This window comes from Cydia splendana, chromosome 15 (genome assembly GCF_910591565.1).
Source record: "Cydia splendana chromosome 15, ilCydSple1.2, whole genome shotgun sequence".
Lineage (NCBI taxonomy): Eukaryota > Metazoa > Arthropoda > Insecta > Lepidoptera > Tortricidae > Cydia > Cydia splendana.
Window position 1 is genome coordinate 16,615,462 of NC_085974.1, and position 13,296 is coordinate 16,628,757.

Sequence of the window (13,296 nt, forward strand, 5' to 3'; positions counted from 1 at the left end):
GAAACCACGACCACAGAACAGTTCAGCGTTGAAGAGGGAAGAAGCAATAAGGAGAAATACTGACATAATAATAATATATGGCAACCCTAAACTGAATTGACAGATGCAGTGACATTGTCCCTGTCAACACGACAACGTTGCAAATGTATTGGCTGCAGACCCTCCATAGGCTACAGTCTTCAATTAAATGTAAATTTTATATTCGTACCTAATTTTTTTTTTGTAATTATTACATTTCTTTAAAAGTTATTAGATTTTTAGGGTTCCGTACCCAAAGGGTAAAAATAGGACCCTATTACTAAGTATCCGCTGTCCGTCTGTTCGTCCGTCCGTCCGTCTGTCTGTCACCAGGCTGTATCTCATGAACCGTGATAGCTAGGCAGTTGAAACACACATGATGTATTTCTGTTGCCGGTATAACAACAAATACTAAAAACAGAATATAATAAATATTTAAGTGGGGCTCCCATGTACAACTAACGTGATTTTTTGCCGTTTTTTGAACCCTTCGTACGCGAGTCCAACTCGCACTTGGCCGGTTTTTGGACTTCACATAGACGACTGAATTAAATCAATCCATACCACATTTAGAATAAAAGATGAAATTAACCATCACAATGTAAATAAACTAGGTATTTCGTTTGCTGAGATCTAACAGCTGGGCTACCAGCTGCAATAACAGAAGGGAATGCCAAAGCAAAGTACCATTTCAACATGAAGAGACTACGAATAGAGAGTGTGATGAATGATTAAATATTCGACAGCTAAACTGTGGAATGAACTGTCGCATCAACCATCGCATAGCAACTTAATGAATGGTTAGATGTTATTATATACCTACATATATATTATCTTAAGCTAATTATCGGAGCAATTTATTGATGTTAATATTATATATTACTAGACGGGCCCGCAGCTCCGCTCGCGTAAATGAAATAAAGAGTTTGTCTTATGTTTAGTTAAATACCGACATTATTATGTATTCAACCCTGCCAGGGTTTATAACTGTTATAGGGATTTCTTATTTGTAGCCGTTATTTGGATTTAACTTAATTCGCAAATTTCTCAAAAGATGATGTGATTTAAGATAAGATAAGATAATAGTTTATTGTATAACTGTGTACAAAGATGTTGACAATACTACAATTATGAACCAACAGTTTATCCATCACGGACGTACAATATAATTTTGACTAACCTATAAGGGGTCATCCATTAATTACGTCACACGAATTTCTAGGTTTTTTTACCCCTCCCCCCCCTCCTTGTCACACTTGGTCACATTTGGCAACCCCTCCCCCCTGGTGTGACGTCACATTTCATCAACGAAATCGGCAAATATTTATTTAATATTTCATCAAAATATTTTTGACAAAAGAAATATTAGTAATAATATAACCCAAAACTGATTAAGAAATAAAATTAAACGAATAAAAACGATTATCGTTTCAAAACCTTGTTATTTAAATGATAATTGGCGTATAAAATAATTTAAATACATTTTCGGTTACTGATAGTTAAAGTGACGTCACAAAGTTTATGACTCCCCCCTCCCCCTTGTCACAACATGTCACATTTTCTTGACCCCCTCCCTCCCCCTAAACGTGTGATGTAATTAATGGATGACCCCTAACTAGTAACAAAGTTATTACATGCATCATACTCTATCATCATAATCGACAAACTCTTTCATGCTGTAGAAGACTCTATTAATAAGCCATTTTTTTAAGATAGTTTTAAATTGTTTACCTTCAACTGACTTTATTTCAATAGGTAAGTTGTTAAAAACTTTTATTGCAGCAATATAGGCACTTTTATCCATTAGTTTATTATTGGCCTTTGGAATACGATAGTTGTATTTATATTGCATGCGTAATTTATCATTAAGTGAGGACAGTTTTATGAAATACTCTCCATTGCGCTTTACAATGAGGCAAAGCTCGAGTATGTAGATTCCATTTAAAGTCAAAAGCTGCTTTTCCTTGAATACATTTCTAAGCGAGTGACGATAGTCCAAGTGAAACATGTTTCGTAAGCATCTTTTTTGTAACCTGAAAGTAGTTAAAACGTCCACAGAATCACCCCAATAAATAATACCGTACGTGAGTTGTGAATATACATTCCTATAGTATGCGCTCTTAACAACATTCTCTGAACATGTTTCAGAGAGTACAGATAAGGCATAAGCTGTTTTTGCAATTTTACAGTTTAAATCTGCAATATGAGATCTCCAATTAAGATGAGAATCTATTGTAATTCCCAGAAAGTTAGCGCTGTTTACTTAAAAGGCAATATTGTATTTTTTCATCTACGTAGGTATTTATTTAAAACTTGTTTCAACATAAAATTATTATTTATTTTTATAAGCCTAGTTGCAAAAACGTTCATTAGATTAATGTCCGCCTTGAGACGAATTATGGACGACCACCGCCCATAAATCGCCTTTTCATACAAACGTAGGTAGTCCCCATTTCCCTTTCTGGATGTACGGTGACGCAACGACCCAAAGTGAGGCCTGGCCTCCGACACCAGATCACGCTATGTTTCTCGGTCTTGCGATAGTTCTCGCCAGTCGCCATGGCCGAGGTTGAGCAGATCTTGAGCAACTACGTCGTACCAGCGGTACCTAGGACGTCCATTCATCACGTCGCTCAAAAATATCTGATCATGCACTTTATCTACCTACATTATAACTTCCTATCAACTTGGTATTTTTGGCCCATCTCGGCAGCCCGTTCTCCGGACGAAGGACAATGTTTGCCGACGCTGTGAAGTGAATCTGAATAATATAACTCAAAAAGAAATTTAAAACAACAAAATATAAATTATTAATAATATGATAATATTAATTTGATTGATAAGTCATATATGGCATAAGTCACTCGTATAGACTAAGGTTGAGGTTGAGAGCACTTTTTATTTTACTTCGTGTGAAAAAACTCCGAAATAACTGTATACCAACATGACAAACATAATTATAGGTTACTTTAACTTACGAATAATTTGGTCTTGTCTGTAGGACTACCGAAACGAAACCAACCGAGAGTTGCCGAGAAATGGCCGATCGTCGTAAAATGAAGATTGTTATGAAATTTCTTTTGCTTATTGTATATTAAATACGCATCGAAAGCGATAGTTTTTATCCTCTAGTTCTATTCTCATATTTAGATAATAGATTCTAACAGTTTTTTCTTATCATACATGCGTCGTATTCGAGAAACGTGTCAAAAACTTTTTTAGAAATTCGTAAGGCGCCATTTCGCGTTGACCTTCGTTTTTCATCCCGTTCTGGTTTTTCAATTTTATATATATGATGATTCCATAGTAATATTAGATTATTATACAGATCAAATTTAATACTAAGAATTTTACAAAAACAAAACAGTCTAGAATGTTTCTAGAATAAAATCTAAATGTCAAAAAAAACAACAAAAGAAGTACATGCATCGAAATATCCATTTCCTCATCATTAATCAAATATAACTATAAAATAAAATAAAAATAAAAAAGCCTTTTATTCAAGTCCAATTTCGTTACATTTCATTCAATTACATTACAATAAAATAAGTCAGCGTTTATTTTAGGTAAGTATAACTAATAAATAATTAATCATTTCGAATCACAATTAATCCCACGTTGTTTTATCATTCATGTAGTCTGTAGATAAGACAAATTGCCGTATATGACACGCCAAATTGATCTTATACATTATTATTTACAAAAATGATACTCAATAGCATATAATGCAGTTAAAAAATTACCTCTGACGTACCTACCACCAATCAAGACCAAGTGCGGATAGTCCGAAAAACTTGCACAGCTCTGCCGTGTCACGCCTAACTCCGTTAACTCGAGTTACATGAGTTACGGATAACCAGTCTAAATCGTCTTAAAAACCTTTAAAGATATATCTTCTAAAAGAAAAAATTGAAAATCTTCATTATTTACTGAGAAAAGCATATGACTAACTCATGTAACTTCATTTTTTTGCCGATGGCGTCAGGCACAACTCAGTTAACTTGAGTTGCATGACTGACAAAACCAAAATATCACCATCGTTTCTTAAGTTGCCGGAGTTAGGCATGACTGGCCGAGCGCTAGGTTTATACAACAACAATATTGGTCAAGTAATACGTGTCACGTTTGATCACGCGTATGTCATGTAACTTGACTTACATGACTTCGTGTGACCACTATAGTATGGAAGAGTTGATCATGCGGAACCATTTAATTCGAATAAAATTAAAACTATTCAATTATGCGAAAAAAAATTAAAGGGCCTATTCTGTGACCATATTTCCTACATGTAGATTAGAAAAAATAAAAAAATTACGATGAACCGTCAACGATAACAGCATTTGAATCTTTAAAACTTTAAACGTAATTATCTCGAAACTCAACTTTTAAAGTTACATGAGATGTGCGTGACACGGCAGAGCTAGAATATGTTGATGCCAACTTTACAAAAGTTCCGAAAAACTCATTCGTACGAGCCAGGGTTTGCACCCGCGATCTCCGAATTGAAAGTCGCACGCCCACCGCTAGGCTACCACCGTTTAGTATAATTATTTGGAATGTCCATATTAAAATTCTTGCCACATGTTCCTGATTGCCGGTTACCCACAAAACTTGGTTATTAGCGGCCTATTTTCGTCTTCCGTTGTGTTTGTCCGGCCGCCATGGAAACGGTGGTGTTACAGCCTGACACGGTGTTCCGGTACAGACAAAGTTAAAAAGAGTACCTATTAGTTAGTCCTTAGGTGCGGTCCAAATATTTCTGGCTGGTATGGTTTGGCCGTTTTAAAAAAATATGTCATTTTAATTGTCATTTATCCTGGCCCCAATTTCACCACGGTGACAGGTGCGACAATTGTAAAATCACTGTTACTGACGTCACAGGCATCCATGGGCTACGGTTACCACTTACTATCGGGCGGGCCGTATTCCTGTTTGCCACCATCATTGCATTATTTAAAAAAACTTTATTATATCGGAAAAAAACAGATATTTCTTTTGCGAAGTTTCTGACAATTGTCAAGATTTAGAAGAATTGTAGGTAATTCTTGACAGGTAATGAGTTATATGTCGGAATTTCGTGACAATTGTAGTGTTTCTTGTGACAATTGTCATAAACTTAGCAAGAGAAATATCTGTTTTTTTCCGATATAATAAAGTTTTTTTTAATAAAACAATGATGGTGGCAAACAGGAATACGGCCCGCCCGATGGTAAGCGGTAACCGTAGCCCATGGATGCCTGTGACGTCAGCAACAGTGATGTTTTACAATTGTCGCACCTGTCACCGTGGTGAAATTGGAGCCTGTTCTTTTGGATATAGATTTTGGGTTTCTATTGTTTGCGGTTTTTATTTCACGGCGATTAGAACAACAGGAAATGGAAACTTTTTTTCAAGCTTACAGCGAAGTGAACGAAAAGCGTGCTCGCAGGAAGTTTTGGATGCCTATAAAAAACATGGAAAGAGTTTTCTGGAGTCAATTGTTACCGGGGACGAAACAATGGTTTTGCATGATTCCCCCTATAAAAGAGAATCGAAGGAGTGGCGTCGTCATGGTGAACAGCGGCCTCGGAAGGCGAAGGTAACGCAATCCACTAAAAAGACCATGGCTACCATGTTCATAATTTTACCTCTAATCCGACATTTCTGCTAGGTTACATTAGCTGTGGTCACGGAAAACTGACGTCCCAGTAAAATATAAATATGTGTACAAAACGCGAGCCATATGAAAATTGCTTCTAAAAATCGCCAATATAATTTGGTAAAAAAATAAATTCGAATGTCATTCAGGTTTGAATCAGTTCTTGAATGACACAGTTCTATCCTTCTAAGGCCCAAGGTCCTACCTATAGTACCTCTTCATTCTATGAAATTTAAATTCTATTCAATCGGGATAGAGTCGTTTTTGCTTTGTTTCGTTTATTTTTCCAACAACGCAATCGCAAATCAACTCTATTTCCTATACTATAGGTTCAAATTTCAGTGGCATATTTCTGATTTTTCATTTGTATGGCTGGGCCTTAGGAGGCTATGACAAAATGTTTCCAGTTTATTTAATTCGAGAAGTTGTCACATTTGTTATTATGATTTATGAGTTGCTTTATATCGATAACAATTGAGTCATTAGTATTGGTGAAATGAACATTAAAATGAATATGAATTAAATTGATTAAAAAACCAATAATAGTTAAAAGACAGATAGACAGTAATAAGCACCTGGCTTCTTTAAATAATCATAAATCACCAGGTCAAGTCTATTAGAATGTCTTTAAGCTCGATTACAAAGAATAAAGGATGAGTTAACTAGGCCCTATTATTCTGTAATTATTAATAAAAGATCATAAGAGACACGACTATCTTACTTTAAGAAACAATTCTTACGTACTTAAGCTTTCCATCAAATTTATGATGATTTAGTCGATGTCAATAGTGTTTTCATTTATGAGATTATGACGTTGTTCAGTAGGTGCTTTTAGTAGAGTGACAGCAGCACGGATATATTGGTAATTTTTTCTACGTGACAGCGTGATAAAACGGTATCCGTCACTTTCTATCCCGCGGTGTTAAAAATGACAGATATTTTATCACGCGGATAAAGCCATCCATGATACGCCTGCTGGACTTTAAAAATAGCCAGGACGGCCGGGTGTTGACTAAAGAATGGTTAAACGCGTTTCAGATGTAATTTTTCATTAGCTGCACACTTCCAAGTTAGTTCACTGCATAAAAAGCTACCAAAAATTGCACTTGTTAAAAGTGCAATTTTTAAAACACAAATGAACAAAAAAACTAAAAATTATTGTTGATGTTGGGCCGACTTCGCCATTTTAAAGTTCAGCCGGATATCAAAAGTCTTTAAAGGAATAAAACTGCATTAGCATAGAACTATCATTCATCATTCACTTCGACAGTTCCATTTTCAAACGCCAGTCGGTCTCATTGTAGACTGTCACGAGCCACTTACAGTTACTGACGGATACACGTATTCGCGTTTAAGGACAGATGTTGACGATAGTGTCGATAAGTAGCAGGCCGATTCGAACGTGCACCTAAAGGTGACAGTCCATTTCCAACCGCAGCTGCACTACTGTCAATTTTACTATGGAAATTGACAGTAACAGCGACGCGTTCAGTACCAGTAGTGCAGCTGCGGTCAGAAATGGAATGTTACCCTAACACTAAATCGATATTTGAATGATATTGGAATCGTATCAGCTAACTGTCATTGACGCGTTCGAAGAAAGACAATTTAAACTCAGATTATTATAAGACCGTTACAGATTGTGACATTTGATTGTTGTTGTATTTTATAAAGAAACTTGTTTTTGTCTAGAAATAGACTTGAAAATGTAATCATTTTAGACCGATTTTCGTTGTGCCCAAACGATTGTGTTGTGTCGATTGTGTTGTGTTGTGTGTTGTGTTTCGTTGTTGTTACTAGACAAGATTGATCAGTTCCAAAAGTTTAATTCTCGCGCTTGTGTTGATATACCTACTTATAGGTTAGAAATCATAATAAAAATCATCAAAATAAAATTAACATATTCAGTGACCGTACAAAGCGAAACTAAGCAAAAGGCTGATTTAGACGGCGCGCGAACTCGCATGCGATTTTAGCTACATTGCGGACTGTTGGTTACGTCCAATTCAACCGACCGATCAAAACTCGATTCTGGTCGAAGGGTGTGGTGTTTCGGCGGTTCCGTGGGAATCTGCGACATAACTGAAAACCGCCGTGTCGCCGAAATAATTTTTAGCTTGTAAGATTTTACTATTGTATGTATGTTAGTTTGTAAGGTACATATATACTATGGGCCTTAGTTTCCTGATAATAAATTATATTTGATTTGATTTGAAAACCAGCAAAGTAATGAAACTCGCATGCGATCTCGCATCGTCTAAATGAGCCCTTAAGTACTTTACCTATAATTAAACCTCGCCTTAATTAAGAAACGTACAAAATGTAAACATTCATATTCGGACACTGCGGCTGACACAGATTTTCAATTACCCACTTTCTCAATACAAAAACGACCCTGAATCGTCTGTTAATCTTGAGAGTTACGTCCTTCTGGTCAAACAGGATTGGGAAGTAATTAATTTTCAATCCTCACGGCTCATTAGCGGACATTTAATCTCTGTTATACAATTTCCTAAAGCTTTTATAAAGTAACTAAAGGCTTGAGTATCGCGCTTTATTTGCTAATGAAATGTTTTTAATTGCCTACGAGTTTACATGTCGGTGTATTAGATGTTGCTTATGTATTAAATGAAATACATAAACTAATCGGAAAGATCGGGAGAAAACTATGATGTATATGGGTAACATGCAAATTTTTGTGTTAACATTATATCTATTTTTTTAGGGTTCCGTACCCAAAGGGTAAAACGGGACCCTATTACTAAGACTCCACTGTCCGTCCGTCCGTCTGTTACCAGGCTGTGTCTCACGAACCGTGACAGCTAGACAGTTGAAATTTTCACAGATGATGTATTTCTGTTGCCGCTATAACAACAAATACCAAAAATATAATAAAATAAAGATTTAAGTGGGGCTCCCATACAACAACCGTGATTTTTGACCGAAGTTAAGCAACGCCGGGCGGGGTCAGTACTTGGATGTGTGACCGTTTTTTTTTTGCCGTTTTTTGCATTATGGTACGGAACCCTTCGTGCGCGAGTCCGACTCGCACTTGCCCGGTTTTTTTCTACATAAATGCGTATGTCCTGACTCAAAGCAGAGCCTGAAGTAAATAAGCTAAAAGCTGAAATTTGCACCTGCGTCACATTTATGACGTCTACAAATAAAGAATCATTTTAGGCACCTGGGTCAAACAGATCACTGTGTTATGTCTTTCCTGTAGACATACACAAGAGTTAAGGGCTATAAAGGTTAATTTTCTTATTTAACCCTTATCCACGTGAAAAGGTCCTCCTTTTATTTAAAGAACTATGATAAAATCATTACTTACATGCCCACAAGCTGTTAACTATTGCCCACAGGAGAGAAAACTAGTGTGTTATCGCGAACAGTACATTTTTCTCTCCTGTGGGCAATAGTTAACAGCTTGTGGGCATGTAAGCAATGATTTTATCATAGTTCTCTAAATAAAACGAGGACCTTTTCACGTGGATAAGGGTTAAATAAGAAAATTAACCTTTATAGCCCTTAACTCTTGTGTATGTCTACAGGAAAGACATAACACACTGATCTGTTTGACCCACCTATCTTAACAAAAGCTTAGAAGCCCTGGCTGGTAGCATTATTTAATCTTTTTTATTGAGTCGTGATGAGGCATTTTTAGCCGTAACAATGCAGGTAATTTTGCGATTACAATCTCAAGCAAATTTAATAGGTATAATGGCGAAGCTTTGTCTAATATTGATCGAAAATGAAAGCCATGAAGGTAGTTAATAGTGCTTTTGTAGTGAATACCGAACAACGATTGAACCTAGTCATTTTAGGTTGCCTTTCCACTGAGACCTCTCATCTCCGCTTCAGGAGATCGCAGCCTAAAATGAAGCGTACTGTAGGGCTAATATGGTCGGCTGTTTATCATTTGTCACCACGCCTGTCACGTTCTAACAAATACGTAAGTGCGAAAGTGACGCATGGCAAGACAGGTGATAAAAATTCGACCATGATAACATTGATAACGCTTCTGGTTTAGTAATAGCAAACATTCATTACAATCGCTATCGCTTCGACAACGAAAAGCATTATGTCCCTTTATCACTCTTCCATATTATTGTGACAGTGACAGTTGCGTTTCGATCGCTACGAAGCGTAAGCGATTGACATCTTGGCTACGCGGCCTGAACGCTTTGATTGTGTAGTTGGGCGTTTTCAGAAATACATATCGAAAACCCGATTCTCACAGATCCCGGTGTTTTTGGTTTCTTTCAACTCAGAATCACTAGCATATTCAATTCTGATGATAAAATAAAATGTCCCAAAAATTTGTATGAAAATTGTACATTCCACTAAGTCACGCACATACAAGTGAAAAATTTTTTCATACTAAAACGTGACGTAATGGAATGGACATTTTGGGACATCTTTTTTTAATGGTGGGATGGAGAATGCTGTCAATTCTGAGTAGAATGAGCCCAAGAACGTCCAGATGTGAAAGAATCAGGTTTTCAATATTTATTTCTGAAAACGCCCAGTTAAGGTTGCCAACCATTTAAGCGTGCATTCAAAAATCTATTTACTATTTTTCAAAAATCGGAACTCAATGTTTCCGTAGGAAGAGAGAGAGGGGGCAATAAAGAATACTCTCTCCAGACGGACGAGCACATGATTGACTGACTACCCGTCCCCCTTTAACTAATACAGTTAGAAAAAGACGGGTAGTGCGGCGAGATACTGTCGCACAGGCGGGTGTTATGCCTGGGAACCGAAGTCCACTGAGAGTTAGTTGGAACTTGTATGTATAGCAACTGACATTTGGAACTCCGTAAGCGCGATGTAGGTTTCTAACTAATTGCGTTCTAGCTTCCTAACGCCATCTGTTAGAACATTGAGGCACGACGTCGACACTGACATAGGAGACCCCACATTTATTTTTCCCCACGATTCCCCCTAAGCAGCCAGTAAAGTTTACGGTTTATGTAATCATTCATTTATAACAATTGCGTAAAACTTTCAAAATTGAGTTTCAAATACACGTACAAGAACAAATCGAATAACACGGTTCACACAAAAACCAATCTAATCAGATTCAAATTACTCCACATAGCATTAGTTAAACACTTAAACTGCGGGATTGAATTTAGCAGTTCCAAGTTGAACTAAAAGGTTGTAAGAACCTTTGTGCACGAACAAAGATAAGCTTTTACTTGGAACGTAGATATTTAGCAGGAGGCATATTCGACATTTTAGAATGGCGACTTGATATGTTAATGATATGATATAAATTTGACGATGTAGTGTGTTTATTTATTTATTTAATTTTAAAATTTAAATCAGACAACAAGGTCCATATTACAAATACCTTATAGACTAACATATCGCATTTTATAAACTTAAAAACCAAACACTATTTAGGCGACAAAACGGCGTGGCTCCGTCGAATCATCTGTACCACTACCACCAGTCTTGACATTGACATATTTACTCATGTCTAAGTAACTTACTTTGTATGCATCTCCCTCGGTATGGCCGCCTGTCAGTGCTTTAAGTCATGTTAAATTCTTATCATAGTACAGTCAAAGAATTTAATTTCCTACCCATTTTGTCATAGTTACAATAGTATGAGGTCTCTAGCGACTGTCATATTAATAAAATTGTCACTGTCCCCCCCCCCCCCCCCCCTCCCCTCCCCTGCCTGTCGTAAAAGGCGACTAAAAGGGGTTCTCGGGGTCGGAGACGGTCGCAGCTAGGGACTGCGACTGAAAAAAGAGGGGACCCACAAAGGGGCATAGCGCTAGGACGGCACTGGCGCGTTCATTGTGGAGATCCCAGAGCCGTCCGAAATGCGCCGAGGAAGACTACTGGGAGGTTTTTAGTCGGTGAAAGTCCGACATAACCTCCGCGCTGTCCCTGCGGTGCGGAGGTATCCATAACGGATTTTCCTCCCAAAAAAAAAAAAAAAAAGGTCGGAAATTAAATTCTTTGACTGTATGTACAGTCACCTGCATTAATATGTTACTCAACGAAGCCCGCGAAAGTATCTGACACGATCTTATTTGTAGACCCATAGCGTGTCATATATTGTTGCGGCCTTCGAATAGCAACTATTATTGCAGATGACTGTACATCTAGCTCTCGTTAAGTGCATAACGGTACTAGGTGTGTCAAGCTCATATACATATTATCAAGTTCAAATCAACATATTATCAAGTTGATATTTTAGACGTCGAATTGGCCTCCAGGATTAAGTCCTGATCCAAGCAAACGAGGAGTGACAAGTTTTGGGCGCGTCTTAAATGAGTTAGGAGTTTGAGACGTCTAGTTAAACCTCGCGTTTAGTGACGAGTATTTGACAGGAGCTGTTGATTAATAATTAATTACATTGCGCTGAATTCATTAGCTGTATCAATGGGCCAAAGGAAACACTGTAAATTAGTAATAGCCCGAATAAAAAAAACCGGGCAAGTGCGAGTCGAACTCGCGCACGAAGGGTTCCGTATCATAATGCAAAAAAAAAACGAAAAAAAAAGCAAAAAAAAACCGGTCACCCATCCAAGTACTGACCACTCCCGACGTTGCTTAACTTTGGTCAAAAATCACGTTTGTTGTATGGGAGCCCCATTTAAATCTTTATTTTATTCTGTTTTTAGTATTTGTTGTTATAGCGGCAACAGAAATACATCATCTGTGAAAATTTCAACTGTCTAGCTATCACGGTTCGTGAGATACAGGCTGGTGACAGACGGACGGACGGACGGACGGACGGACGGATGGACGGACGGACGGACGGACGGACAGCGAAGTCTTAGTAATAGGGTCCCGTTTTACCCTTTGGGTACGGAACCCTAAAAATTAAAGCAATGCAAGAAAGCTCAATAAGGCTTGTGTTGTGGATACTCGTACTAGACGACGATATATAAAATATCTTATACCTTTAAACGAGCAATTCTTGTATATTTATATATTTATATATAGGTATATTTCGGGGATCTCGGAAACGGCTCTAACGATTTCTAGCGCTAGATTTTCTAGAGCTAGGTCTTATCTCTGGGAAAACGCCCATTTTTTAGGGTACCGTACCCAAAAGGTAAAACGGGACCCTATTACTAAGACTTCGCTGTCCATCCGTCCGTCCGTCCGTCCGTCTGTCTGTCACCAGGCTGTATCTCACGAACCGTGATAGCTAGACAGTTGAAATTTTCACAGAGGATGTATTTCTGTTGCCGCTATAAAATAAAAAAATAAATAAAAATCATTTATTTCAGACTAAAGGTCCATACATTGTTAGTGAACATTAAAACCTTATTACTAGTGTTAGTATAACATAAAAATAGACTAAAGTAAAACTAAAAACTAAACAATAACTGCATGCAGTCTCTGCCAACGGCTGAGCATGGGGCCGTTTTCGCGCTCCATAAACACGCTCAGAATGCTGTTGGGGCTGCCGCGCAGGCGACGCATCAGTGAAGCGCACCTCTTGCGCATTATCGCCGCAAAGCTGTCAATTTGTGCCTCGGCAAACATACCAGAGGCACTACAAAATCGCGGCAACCCCATCAACACCCATAACAACAAGTACTAAAAATAGAATAAAATAAAGATTTAAATGGGGCTCCCATACAACAAACGTGATTTTTGACCAAAGT

The 13,296-nt window shown here is 37.6% G+C and overlaps 1 protein-coding gene across 1 annotated transcript in view; it reads right to left on the reverse strand.

The window, feature by feature from the left end:
- The window catches only part of LOC134797741 (potassium voltage-gated channel protein Shaw), a 162,883-nt gene that overhangs the window by 77,765 nt on the left and 71,822 nt on the right, over nucleotides 1-13,296 (reverse strand). The gene's annotated exons all lie outside the window — the stretch shown is intronic.